A 13,510-nucleotide genomic window follows, 5' to 3' on the forward strand; every position below is an offset into this window, starting at 1 on the left:
TAATGTTCCTGCTCAACAAGACGTCTGCAAAGACCAGGAATGAAGGTGGTTCTGTTTATTTCAGAGGGGCTCTTTTCTTTTCCTTTCGGCCTTCATTCCTACCTTAATCATAACACAATAATATGATCCACAACAAAATCAGCAGAGGAGACCTCCTTTTTGCCCTGCAATCATTTTTGATTGATTGTATTTCAACAATTAGTCTTTTATTTGGCTACACACTATTGAAATAGGCCGACAGCATCTTAGCAGGCCAGCTTTAAACAGTCAACTGTTAACAATAGCATCAAAAAGAGAGACCTGATGGGGTTTACTGTCACTTTAAAGAACAGGGTTTTCACATTGTTGAAATCTGTCAGATATTTTGAAATGTCCCTCTCACTATGGTGCCACACCCCCTGCGTGCCCTTATAATAAAATTGGTTTTACTCCTGATTAAATCATTTTCTCCCTACCCACTACCATACTTCTCATAATGGACCTGTGCGCTCTACAGCTGGTGTTCTTCCCATGGTACCAATTCTTACTTTATCTTTTAAGCACTTTGCTGCTAAGATCTCATGCAGAGTGCTTATGTTTTGTTAAGAGCTTCATTCTTAGAGAAATAGCTTAACACATGTTCTAAAAATGTTGTACAACGTATTGCTTAAAACACATTTAGAAAATGTATAAGTACTGTAGCTTTGGCACTGAACTTTAAGTGGAAACCTAAACATGCACACACACACGCGCACACACACACAAACACACACACATACTCATATATATACACACACACACACATACACGCACGCTCACACAACACTACCACTACCAAAATTTTATCCCTCCCAAGTTGACACAAAATACCATGCTGGTGCAAATATTTGAGGTCACCAAAGAAAAATTGCACAGTAAGTAAGAAAAGAATAATTTTACTTACAGGAAAAAAACAAGAACAAATGACTATTTAATGGAAGGCAAATGTCACTGCTGTTTGTCACCTTCAGATATACATCATTAACTTAAGATACTATAAAAATAAGATATGTATATGTCTGCATATATATAAATTTAACAGTTAATATTATTTGATTACACTCTCTGGAAATGCCATATAGGATCAATATCATTTCAAGATTTTTAAACCAGCATTCCTATTTGGAATCTTCTTTTAAGAAGAAAATAAAATCAACTTATATAGCCTTCCAACAAGTGGTTTTAATAAAAAGAATTGGAAAGTAGTTGAAGAGTTTTTTGGAATATAATATATAATTTTATATTAAGTTTTTCATAACCAACTAATGTTAGGTAACCTCATAAACTAGAGTTTTAAGGTATATTTTAAGCCATTTTGATTTAGATATATGAACTTATATCTATAAGCCATGAATCAACCAGTTCTCAAGATGAACTTTTCATGACTATTTATGTATTAAAAGGTATAATTATAAACACATTTATATTGTTTGATAGGCATTTTGTAACTCATTAGCAGTGATGATTATGGTTTTCCTATTCAACAGAAGAGGGTTTCTCAAAGTAATGTACTATTGCAGAGAATTTTGCAGCTTAATCTTAACACTGATTTGAGACTATGATTTTACCTATATGCTGAGATCTTTTCTAACTACTTATTTACAAAAGGAATCTATTTCCTCATAAACAAATACAAAGAAAATTGACAATTAATAAAAGGACAAAGATGGAGTAATGTGGAGCCAATTATTATGTAGGATAGACTCGGGAGAAAACAAGTAGAATGGGAAATATTGAACATAACTGGTAGATCTAGAGACCCCAGAGCAATTCTAAATATAGCCCTTGAGGCACCCAAATGCTACTGAGGTGGACCTGGTGATCCCTAGTACCAGTACCTAATTAGCACTGCATCTTTGAATCCTTGTGTTGAACCTCCATCCTGGTTGGACGAATATCACCAGAAGTATCCTGAGGACCACTAGAGAGGTCCTAAAATAACTTAAAGAATAAGAAAGTGTTTATTTGGGGGATCATAGCTATGTAGTGGCATGTTCATTGTATATAATTCATTTATTTTATATTTGGCAGGAAAGTTGATGTTATTTAGATCTCTCTAAAAATAATTGGAACGCCCAAGGAAACATGCATATCCATGGTGACACTGCTGGGGAGGGCAAATAGAGACGAGAAAGGTGAACCATTTCAGGAAAATGGCAAAGGAAATACTGAACAAATATCATATAGAATCCTAGGTTTTTCAGAGGAGTTAGATCAGAGTGATGTCATGAGTCATATCTGGCCAACAGACACTTTCATGGGGGAGTTCAACACTGGGAATTAGTCTAGCTGACTCCAGATATCTCACAATTCTAACTCTCCTGAACCTTGAATTAGGCTCTTAATATTGACTTTATTTATTTTTGTCCAGGACTTTTGTTTGAAGCATTTAAATATCATCAAACATAGTTTAAACACAAGAATTTCCATATGATGTGATTCTATGGGATCAAAAAATGTACTTGTTGCATCAAATCATCCCATCTTGAACTCTTTTCTTAAGAATCTTTGAGTATCTAATTTACTTTTGCAGTGAATTTTTTTTAAAACGGCAAAAACTATTAAATTTGAAATAAAATTTACATTGACTGTTAGAAACAATTTTGCTTTTTTAAAAAATCAAAAATTTTTTAAAATTTTTTATTTTTTAAATTTTTTAATTAGTGAAACACCATGAGGTGCAGTTGTGGACTTACAAGTATTTGTGCTTGGGTTTCAGTTATACAACGATCAAACACGCATCCCTCCACCAGTGCCCATTCTCCACCACCACTGATCCCAGTATCTCTCCCACCCCTTATCCCCCCATCCCACCCCCCCTCTGTGGTAGGGCATTCCCTTTTGTTCTCTCTCTCCTTTTGGGTGCTGTGGTTTGCAAAAGAGGCATTGAGTGGCAATCATGTTCGGTCTATAATCGAAACAATTTTTCTTAAAACAAAAATATTAGATATGTACCATTGATAGTTATAGCTAGAAGTGATTTTAAAGAAAAGCTATTTATTTAAATATTTGAAAAATATATTAATGATTGAGGTTCTGTGATTTATAATACTGTTAAAAATCATGTCCCATGCACATATTCCCAACAGCATACCAGCATCAGTGTACACACCTTCCCCCATGGGCTCCAAATCTCTCCATTTCAAACCCCCCATCAACTCAATCATGCGGATCAGTTCTCCTGTCATGTTGTCTTTGGCTGTTGTTACCTAGCTTTGTATCTTTAAGTTCCACACACAAGAGAGTTGGCTCTGTCTCTGTCTCTTTTCTTTTCACTGATTTCCTCTTAGAATGATTATTCTTTAGTTCTATTCATGTTGTAGAAAATTGCATGATTTTGTCCTTTATTGAAGAAGTATGGTATTCCATTGTGTGTATATATACCACAACTCCTTGAATCATCATAGGTAGTTTGGCATTTGGATTGTTTCTATATTTAAGTGCAGCAATAGATATAGGTGTTCATATGTACTTTTGAATTAGTATTTTTTATTTGGGATAGACATAGACATTAAGATGTAGTATTACTTGGTTATATGGGAGTTTACATTTTTGGAAATATATACATATTGCTTTTCCACAGGGGTTGAACCGGACAACATTCCCACCAATAATATTCCCAATACTTTAATCACTTTCATTTGTATTGTACATTGTCTTTTCTTCTGCACTGCATATTGTCCTAGATATTATAAACAGAAATTACAACATTAGGTGTAATTATAACAGAGCTCAAATAATGTTATTCTAGTATTGGTAGAAGTGAGGGAGCATATAACTTGAGATATCAAGAATAAAGCAGTAACAAGGAAGTGAAAAGGTAATCATTTATGTATTGAGAAATAAGTGTAATTCTACCTTGCTATGTTTTTATAATACTTTTAAAGCCTCTTCCCAACTTTTATTTTACTCTTTAAGTTTAAAAGAAGAAAAGATTTTATGAAAACAACATCTCTGATTAACTTAATTTAATGACAAGAATCTATTACACTGTAAAACTCTTACAGTAAATGTGGTATTTGCTTTCAGTGTAGATCACTTGATCACTTTACTTGACATTCCGTTACTCATCAATTTGCTCGAGCGGGTGCCAGTAATGTCTCCATTCATTCCTGGCATGAGCTAGTGTAGTCCAATGGCATCTGCTTGTTCTAGGAACACAAAGAGCCTCAAACGAATCATTCTGACATCTCGTAGGTGGGCAGGCACGTGATCTTTTGACATCCAGTGGAATCCAGTCAGTAACAGCTCTAGTCCAGCGGTCATCTCCAAATCTCATTACGTGTCCAGCCCATCTGATTTTCGATAACTTGGCAAATGAGACAGAGTCCCTGATTCTTGACTGTTGATGGAGGTCAGTACTCCATATTCTTTCTCTCATTTGAGTGAAGCGTGATACTCCAAGCATAGCTTTTTTGATACCTCTTTGGGAGATCTGAATAGAATTCTCATCCTGTTTTCATAGGGCCCAGGTGTCTGAGGCATATGTTAATGTAGGAAGGCAGTGGAATCCAAGAGATGTGCCCGGAGCCGGAGGTTTTTCGTCCTCTTAGCTATTTCCTTGATGCTCTTGAAGGTGTTCCAAACTGCTCTCTTTCTCCTGCTCAACTCAGGTGCCAGGTCATTCGTCATGTTGACTTCTTGACCTAGGTATACATAACTGTTGAATTTGGAGATGTTTGTCCCATTGCGAGTGAATGGAAAGTCAGAAATGAGACTGTTTCTCATAAACATTGTCTTCCTGAGATTCAGCTATAGTCTGACCTTTCCACACTCGTGATCAAAGTCGGCCAGCATTTGTGCTGCTTGGCTAATGTTTGGTGTTATTAGAATGGTGTCATCAGCAAAGCAGAGATGGTGTAGTTGCCAACCATCTAACTTAACTCCCATTTCTTCCCATTCTAGTCGCTGCATGACATTTTCTAGGCACTGAAGAGTTTTGGTAAAATGGTATCACCCTGCTGACCCCCTCCCTTGACATGGATGATCACTTCTTTGTAGAATGGTGAGATTGTGGTAGTGAATCTGTAATACAGCTCATGGAGGATCCTGATGTTTTGAGTTTGAACGCCCTGTTTGGCTAGGGCTTCTATGACAGCTTCCTTCTCAACAGAATGAAAGGCCTTCTTTAAATCAATGAATGTTAGACAGAGTGGCATCTTGAACTCCTGAGAAACCTCAACGAGCTTGGTTATTGTGTGGATATTGTCAATCATGCTGAATCCTTTGCAGAACCCGGCTGGCTCACGTGGTTGTCCTTCATCTAGTGTTCTGCCAATCCCATTCAGGATGACTCAAGTGAGCAGCTTGTAGACAACAGACAACAGGCAGATCAGGCGATAGTTGCCAATGTCGTGGATGTCTCCCTTCTTGTACAATAGTACAGTCCTCCTAGTTTTCCAATTCATCTTACAGGATTGCCGCACCATATTTGATAGGGTTCAAATATTGTTTCAAACATGGGAAGACCTGCAAGGGTGATTAGAGGCCACCCTAAAAGCCTCTATCCCTCTCAGAGAGCCTGGCAAGCTACTGAGAGTATCCCGCCTAAAGGGCAGAGCCTGGCAAGCTATCTGTGGTGTATTCGATGTGCCAAAACCAGTAAATATAATGGGTCACATTTCCCTGAACATGAAAGAGCTACCAGTATGGCAGCGTTAAGAAGGATGAGGGGTCTTCTCCCCCACCCAGGTAAGTCTTCCCACCAGTATTCGAACACGGGACTTGGCTTTCACCCTGCACAGCCCCAGACATCCTCTAGGACTCGAACAAAAGCAGGCGTGAGCCTCTTCCTCTTCGCCCCTAATGCTGCTCTGGGTGTTCTTCCCAACCCAGCCTTTACCCACCCACCCCAAACACACACCAGGTTCCTGTGGGGCATGGCCTCTTCTGAGGTGGGCATGGATTCCTTAAAAGTGGGCACGGCCTAATTTTAGGTGGGCCAACGCTCATGTAGCCGCAGTTAGTGTACCAAGAAATCTAGTGTAACATCATAGTTCCCATACCTACACACCAACATAAAGAAACAATGCAAATCCCCACCACATGGGGAGGACGATGAAAAGAGTTCAGAAGCCTCAGTAGGTGCTACTCACCTAAGGGACCTCTCTGACAAAGAATTCAGATATGAAGTCATGAAGATGTTCAATGAACTCAATGAAACACTCAGACAGATATCCAGTAAATTGAAAGAGGTCATGAAAGAAACAATGGATTGCACAACTGACAAAATACAGAAAGAAATGAGAGCAGAAATTGGAAAGCTACGCACAGAAATGTCACAAATGAAAGATTCCGTAGGTGAAATGAAAAACTCTGTGCCTTCAACAGTAGAATGACCACAGCTGAAGACAGAATCGGTGAGCTGGAAGATCAGCTGCACCAAGCCAACTGGCAAAAACAAACAATGCCAAGAGACCTCAAAATAGCTCGAGAGCAAATCAGAGTCCTAGGAGATGATTCCAAGAGGAACAACATTAGAATCATAGGAGTACCAGAAGCTCAGGGAAACCATCCCAATGAAAAAGCCATGGTTAAACAAACATTGCTGAAAAATTCCCAGAGCTTGACAATGCAGCCATTCAGATTCAAGGAGCCCGAAGGGTGCCAGCTAAAAAGAGACCCTAACAAAAACACTCCAAGACATATCATAGTTAGAACAATCAATGCCATGCCGCTGACAGAGGCACAATACTGCAAGCATCAAGGTCTAAGAAGGAAATCACATACAAAGGACCGCTCCTTAGATTCACAGCAGATCTATCAGAGGAAACCCTCCAAGCCCAAAGGCAATGGCGGGATATAGTGAAAAAACTCACTGAAATCAGTGCTTCACCAAGAATACTCTATCCGGCTAAACTCTCACTCAAAATCGAAGGAACAGCACACTATTTTCTAGATAAACAGCAGCTCAGGAATTTCACAGACTCAAAGCCAAATCTAAAACAAGGGCTAACGGGGCTACTATAAGATAAGACAAACCCTACAAGCACAACAGACCCTTACATAAAGATGACACAAAACCCCATAACAATAATCTCTCTCAATGTCAACGGTCTAAATTCACCAATTAAGAGACATTGAAAAGCAAAATGGATTCAGAGACAGAACCCAACATTCTGCTTCCTAAAAGAAACTCATCTCAATAGTCAGAGCAAACACAGACTCAAAGTTAAAGGGTAGAAAACAATACTGCAAGCAAACAGCTCCTGCAAAAAAGCTGGGGTGGCCATACTAGTATCCAACAACATCAATTTCAAGTTGAAAAAGATTAGTAGGGGCAGTGAAGGCTATTTTCTATTCATCAAGGGATGTATACAACAGGAAGAAATCACACTCTTAAATGTATATGCACCTAATGAGGGAACAGCTAAATATTTAAAAGAACTGCTAACAGATTTTAAGGAGACATTGCTAGCAACTCAATAATAGCTGCAGACTTTAACATCACCTTATCACCTCTGGATAGATCAACAAGAACAAAACTCAACAAGGAAACATTGGCTTTTAAAGAAGAAATAAAAGAGAGGGGGCTTATAGACCTATACAGGGCTTTACACCCCCAAAAGAAAGAGTACACATTCTTCTCCAGTACACATGGAACATTTTCCAAAATAGACCATGTGCTAAGACACAAAGCATACCTCAATAGAATCAGGAAGATAGAAATAGTATCAACAATCTTTTCAGACCACGATGCATTGAGAATAGAAGTGAATTACACACAGACACGGAGAACCAAGTCAAAATTACACAATGGAGTACTATGTAGCTGTAAGAAAAAGATGAAGTCATGAAATTTATATACAAGTGGTACCACATGGAAAGTATCATTCTAAGCAAAATGAGTTAGAAAGAGAGGGATAGATACAGAAAGATTGCATTCATCTGGGGAACATAAAGTAACAAAATAGGAGACTAAAACCCAAGAATAGCCGAGATAAGTACCAGGAGGTTTACTCCATGGCTTGGAGGCTAGCCGAACATGCTAGGGGAGAAGCTCAGATAGAGAAGGGAGCATCTAAAAAAGGTGTTGGGAGGATCCTCCCAGGTTGGGAGATCTGTGCTGAGAGTGGACTGTGGACCAAACATGATTACCAATAAATGCCTCTGTTGAAAACCACAGTACTCAAAAGGAGAGAGAGAACAAAAGTGAATGTCCTGCCACAGAGGCAGGATGGAATGGAGAGGACGGGAGGTGGGAGGGATACTGAGATCAGTGATGGGTGGAGATTGGGCACTGGTGGAGGGATGGGTGTTTGATCATTGTATAACTGAAACCCAAGCCCCAAAACTTGTAAGTCTACAACTGTACCTCATGGTTTTTCACTAATCACTTACTTAATCACTTAACTTCCTGTTAGTCGTCGATTTGCTCGAGCGGGCGCCAGTAATGTCTCTATTTGTCCCTGTCACATGCTAGTATAGCCCAATGGCATCTGTTCGCTCTGGGAACATGAAGAGCCTCAAACTGATCGTTCATGATTTTGATGAAGAAGTCTGACCATCTGGTAGGTGGGCGGCCACGCGGTCTTTTGACATCCTGTGGAATCCAGTCGGTAACAGATCTAGTCCAGCGGTCATCTTTAAATCTCATTACATGACCAGCCCATCTGATTTTTGACACCTTGGCAAACGAGACAGTGTCCCTGATTCTTGATCCTCGACGGATGTCAGAACTCCGGATTCTTTCTCTCATTTGAGTGAAATGTGATATTCCAAGCATAGCTCTTTCAATTCTTCTTTGGGAGACCTGAATAGTGTTCTCATCCTGTTTGCGTAGGGCCCAGGTTTCTGAGGCATATGTTAATGCAGGAAGAACAGTGGAATCAAAGAGATGTGCCCGGAGCCGGAGGTTCTTCGTCCTCTTAGCTATTTCTTCGACGTTCTTGAAGGCACTCCAAGCCGCTCTCTTCCTCCTGCACAGCTCGGGTGCCAGGTCATTTGTCATGTTGACTTCTCAACCTAGGTACACATAGCTGTTGCATTCGGAGATGGTCGTTCCATTGAGAGAGAATGGGGCATCAGGAACGAGGCTGTTTCTCATAAACATTGTCTTCGTAAGATTCAGCTGTAGTCCTACATTTCCACACTCACGGCCAAAGTCGGCCAGCATTTGTGCCGCTTGGCTGATGTTTGGTGTTATTAAAACAATGTCATCAGCAAAGCAGAGGTGTGTAGTTGCCGACCATCTATCTTCACTCCCATTCCTTTCCATTCCAGTCGTCGCATGATGTTCTCAAGGGTGGCACTGAAGAGTTTCGGTGAAATGGTATCACCCTGCCGAACCCCTCTCTTGACATCAATGATTACTTCTTTGTAGAATGGTGAGATCCTGGTAGTGAATCCGCAATACAGCTCACAGAGGATCTTGATGTATTGGGCTTGAATGCCCTGATTGGCTAGGGCTTCAATGACCACTTCCGTCTCAACAGAATCAACGGCCTTCTTTAAATCAATGAACATTAAACAGAGCGGCATCTTGAACTCCCGAGAAACCTCAATGAGCTTGGTTATCGTGTGGATATGGTCGATGGTGCTGAATCCTTTGCGGAACCCGGCTTGCTCGCATGGTTGTCCTTCATCTAGTGTTCTGCCAATCCTATTTAGGATGACTCGAGTGAACAACTTGTAGATGACAGACAATAGGCAGATCGGGCGATAGTTGCCAATGTCATGGATGTCTCCCTTCTTGAACAGTAGTACGGTCCTGCTGGTTTTCCATTGGGACGGAACCTTGCATTCAGACACTAATAATAATTAAAAATAAAAAATAATAAAGTGCAGTTATTTGAAATTGAAAAAAAAAAGAAGGATGAGGAAGGAGAGGCTAATAAAATCTCAAGGCCGAACTAGGCTGCCAAAAAAGAAGAAAGACGGAAACGACTGTCTGTATTTTCAATGCACGTAGGCTGCTATCGGATGCATCCATCGAGGACCTGATGGTACAAGCACGAAAGATCAAGTACAACATCATTGGTCTGACCAAGACAAGAAGGCCTCAATCACATCACACCGTTTTCGACACTGGAGAAGAACTGTTCCTCGGAACATGCGTTGGAGGTGTTGGTGTCCTTGTCAACAATAACTTGGCCATGAGCATTGATTCATTCGAATGCCTAACAACCCGAATCAGATGATTACACTTGAATAGACGTGGCTCACTGCCAGCAGTTTCTATGTTCGTTGTCTACGCACCAACATCCAATTATGATGAAGGAGAAATTGAGAAATTCTACAGTGTAGAAGACTATTTTGATACCTTATCTGAAAGGCTTGTTGGTGTATGAATTACATGGAAGTCACATCAAAAATGAAAGAGAGGACAACGGGACTACCTAATAAATAATGTTTGGCCATAAAATGAAACTGCAAGACTAGATACTAAATTGAACAATTTATCTATACAGATAACGCTCATTTCAGTTTAGCATTTAAGATGAGAATCAGAAGAAAACTGGCTGAATCACTTGAGTAAGTCTACCTTTGTAGAAGGCAGGCTGGCTCCTAAATACAACAATTCACTGTGATTTATGATGGATTAGAGATTCAAAATTTTCAACACAGCTTTGTAGTAAAAGCTGCATATTTCATGTTGTGTATGTTCATGCCCTTTTCTTTAACACCTCTGTTAGAATATAAAACTTTAATGAGGACATTACTTTAGAAAACTACACCAGTTGGTCAGTTAATTTATTTATTTCCCTTGTAGTTATTCAGCAAATATAGACTGTATGGAGGCTACATATTAGAATTGGGATTTTGTGGTTTTCAACACTACAGCTGTTTAGTCTTCTTTACTGTTCTTAAAGGAGAGTACTTCATCAGGTGTTCAGAAATATTGTCAAGTGAATGTAGATTAAGTTCTAGACATTTACATCTTATCTCAACCCCTTAGAATAATTTTTTTTTTGCTCTTTTGGTCACATCCGGCAATGCTCAGGGGTTACTCCTGGCTCTGCACTCAGAAATTACTCCTGGCATTGCTCAGGGGACCATATGGGATGCTGGGAATCAAATCCAGGTAGGCCGCGTGCAAGGCAAACGCCCTACCCACTGTCCTATTGCTCCAGCCCCAGAATAATATTCTATTGACCTGAGGACAAGCATGGGTAAAAGAGGGTCCCACTATGGCCACCTCTAAAATGTGCATTAACCAGAAATGGGTTGAAGCATGTCTCTCTACTTACAAATTTCTCACTCAAATACAGAAAAACTAACATACAGGCTGAGAGGCTCTATTTGGAAATACAACATTTAAAGAAGAAAATTTGAAATGGAACTTAGTTAAGTACTTGTTTGTCCATTGCCAGTCTCAATACGTATCAAATTATTTTCTGTATAAATATATTGGGTGCTCTTTAGTATGGTGACTAGACAAAGAATAAAACTATTATCACCATTTATTGTTCATTATTTTTTTCCATCTACTACTTCCAGAGTGCAGAGTAGGGCTGGGGTGATAGCACAGTGGTAGGGCTGCATTGTGCACAGCCAGCCCAGCAGAGCCGGGTTCGATTCCTCCACCCCTATCGGAGAGCCCAGCAAGCTACTGAGAGTATCTTGCCCGCATACCCCAGCCTGGCAAGCTACCCGTGACATATTCTATATGCCAAACACAGTGACAATAAGTCTCACAATGGAGATGTTACTGTGACCACTCGAGCAAATCGATGAACAACAAGAGGACAGTGCTACACTGCTACTACTTACAGAGTAGAAATATTTCATTGCTGCTGTAGCCTGAGATTCAAAATACTAAACAATTTAAAGTTTTTCAAGGAAAATTCAGTGTAAGCCAAATCAACTTTATGACCATGGTATCTACAAAATAAGTAGTAAATTGGTTTTCAATGTGAAAATATAAATCTTGAAGTCAATAAGTTTTTTCCCCTACAAGTTATACTTCAAGGAAGTTAAGCAAACTTATATTTGAAAGTAGCTTCTTAGCTTACAAAGAGACACAGATTTGTTTGTGTACAAAATATTTTGTAAAACTGGTCAAAAAAATCTAGTTTTGTGTGGCACCAATAAGGTAGGAGAGAGGAAGAGAACAAGAAAATAATAAAAAATTTTCTAAGATACTAAAACTTTTAGGAGGTTTTTTTTAAATAATTAAGATATTTTAGCATGCAAATTGACTATTTTTCCATGTGCTTCATTCTATGTAATATTTTTGCTTTAAATCATTTAATCCCAAGGCTGCAAATAATGTGTATCTATTATGAGATGTCTTTAATTATACTCTCTTTTGAAAAGGTGGAAGTATTTTCATCTACATCCAATACAGAAACTGAGTCAGGGAGTAAAATGTCTTATTTTTACTTCTCAAATTTCATTTGAATGTAAATAACAACATAAAAAATAGGTAAACTGAAATTTTTGAAGCAAGCATCACAGACGGAAAATATAACAAATATGTCACTACTTTGTGCATTTTTAATTTATGATGGCATAACAGAAACATCTTTATATCATCATAACTCCATTACAATTCTACCTTATAAAATAATGTTATGACAATATGCTTCTCTCCAGTTTCCTAGGTTTTTCCTCTAGACCTCTGAGGCTCAGTGAGCCCGATTTATACATGAGCAAACAAGAGAAACAAGTAAAAGTGAACTAACTTTACTTTTTAAGAACCCACATCTTTAAACAAAAAACGTATCTATTTCAGGATACCAACATGTATTTCGTTAATCCCTTTCTTACGCAGAGCTTCCAGCATTGCTCTTATTTCCATTCAGTCAAAGGCTTTTTGTACTCTGAAGACACTAAACACAATGGCTCATTTCATTTGACAGTTCTTCTCAAAAACAATTCTAAATTTGCTTGAATTCCATGGATGATTTCATATATTACATACTCTAAGAATAGAAATCTGTAGGATTTAATTCAACAAACTCATTTTTGAAAGTTCCCTTCATAGCAACTCTACATTTCAGTACTATTGCTATTATTTGTTTTTTCTAAGATTCATCGTATTTACAAATATAAAGCAGAAGATCAGGTTTAAACATACTATATAATAATATCTAGGAAACAATTATAAGTAAGTGCATTTAATCTCACAATCAAATTGTCTATTGAGATATATGAACAAATACAATGGTTATTTAATGTGGTAGTTTCTTTATTTGTTTAATAAGAACTTTTCTCTTAATTTTGTGTGACAGCTAACTTTAAATGTACATATATAGTATATATAACACATATGGGTCATAAAATTATCAGAAAATTTGTTTTAACATTATCTTCTTTGTCAGTGCCTGAAAAACGTTTTCATCAATGTAGGTTCTGGAATTTATTATTCATTTAATTAAAGTGTTGATGTGTATGAGATTAAAATTGTAATATTTCATTAAGAAAGGACTTGGCTCTTTGCTTTTTTATTTGCTATTTTTTAAAAGTGTTTGGGTTATACCTCGGGATGCTCAGGGCTTACTCTTGGCTTTGAGCTCAAGATCACTCCTTTTGGACTCTGTGGACCATA

General features: G+C 38.4%; 1 protein-coding gene across 1 annotated transcript in view; it reads right to left on the reverse strand.

Moving 5' to 3' along the window:
• The window catches only part of ARHGAP15 (Rho GTPase activating protein 15), a 759,615-nt gene that overhangs the window by 156,216 nt on the left and 589,889 nt on the right, over window positions 1-13,510 (reverse strand). The window lies entirely within an intron of this gene.

This window comes from Sorex fumeus, unplaced genomic scaffold (assembly GCF_029834395.1).
Source record: "Sorex fumeus unplaced genomic scaffold, SorFum_2.1 ptg000035l, whole genome shotgun sequence".
In the NCBI taxonomy this organism is placed as follows: domain Eukaryota; kingdom Metazoa; phylum Chordata; class Mammalia; order Eulipotyphla; family Soricidae; genus Sorex; species Sorex fumeus.